General features: G+C 42.1%; 1 non-coding gene across 1 annotated transcript; it reads left to right on the top strand.

Moving 5' to 3' along the window:
* The first annotated feature begins 747 nt into the window (after positions 1–747).
* On the top strand, positions 748–821 carry TRNAS-GGA (transfer RNA serine (anticodon GGA)). Its single transcript has one exon. It is a non-coding gene; the product is annotated as a tRNA-Ser (tRNA).
* The last annotated feature ends 413 nt before the right edge of the window (positions 822–1,234 follow it).

Here is a 1,234-nt window from a genome sequence, read left to right as displayed (position 1 = left end):
TTTTCCATGTCTCCTGTTTCGAAATAACCTACTAAAAGCTGGTGAATATGGCGATTGAGTCCCCTAATACCTAGTCGCCCTTTAAAAGGGGGAGTATATGAGGTATTTCTCCTGCCTTCTTAACATGCCTTCGTGGTGTAATAGTCAGCACGTATACATCATATACATCGTTTCAGAATTTCAGATACGTTAGAAGGTTGCAATAAGGTCCTGCGATTTTCACATTGTCTTGGGGAAAGCGAAAATTCCGTAGCATTTAGCATTTACTCAACGTTATAGTTTGGTGTTTGGTTTCTTTACTAATTACGGCAAAGCACTCGAAAACTATCTGCCTAAGAGGAGGGATACCTTCTTCTCTAAGGGAAGCTGACTCTTATACACAAAAAATAAGATATAAAAGCCTAAATATAAAGACGTACGTTAAATATAAAGACGGTTAAAGTAGAAAAAAGCGTCATGTTATAAGGTATTTCTCCCACTTTCCTAGCGTGTCTTCGTGGTGTAGTGGTTCTGCACTCTGGGCCGGCATTCCAGAGGTCCGTGGTTCAATTCCCGGCGAAGGCGGTTGCTAATTTTTCATCTTGCCTGCTTCCAAAAATACCTAATGTCTCTACAGTGGCGCCCGAACTAAAAGGGTGTTGGATGAGGTTTCTCCACACCCAGGATTTGGCGATTGGGTCCCTTAAAAACCCCAGTCGTCCTTTAAAAAGGAGAGTATACAAGTTATTTCTCCCATTTTCCTAGCGTGCCTTCGTGGCGTAGTGGTTCTGCACGCTGGGCCGGAATTCCAGAGGTCCGTGGTTCAATTCCCGGCGAAGGCGGTTGCTAATTTTTCATCTTGCCTTCTTCCTAAAAATCCTAATGTCTCTACAATGTCAAGACTCTGAGAATAGTTTAAAATGATCCTAGTAATATATGCAGACAATCAGATCAAGGTCCAAATCGTGCCACATCAGACACAAGACCGTTATTCGGCAACGATAGCTAAAAGGAACGAAACCTGATCAGCCTAGATTGCAAGAAAGTTCGCTTTTGTTACAGTAACTCGACTACGTCAATTACTGTGAGTGACAAATTGCATAATAGAGGGCTCTATGCAAGGAAACTCCTAACTTCTAACTCATTAACTCATAACTCCGAAATGCGACCTGGTAGTACTGGTGCAGAGATCATTATGACTAGAGTGTCAAGGCTTGGAGTCCAGTTTTCTTTACTGATAAGTCTCGTTTTTGTT

Source organism: Stegodyphus dumicola, chromosome 8, assembly GCF_044657685.1.
Source record: "Stegodyphus dumicola isolate Sdum_Otavi_A_Nest chromosome 8, ASM4465768v1".
Lineage (NCBI taxonomy): Eukaryota > Metazoa > Arthropoda > Arachnida > Araneae > Eresidae > Stegodyphus > Stegodyphus dumicola.
This window is presented reverse-complemented; position numbering and strand designations above follow the sequence as displayed.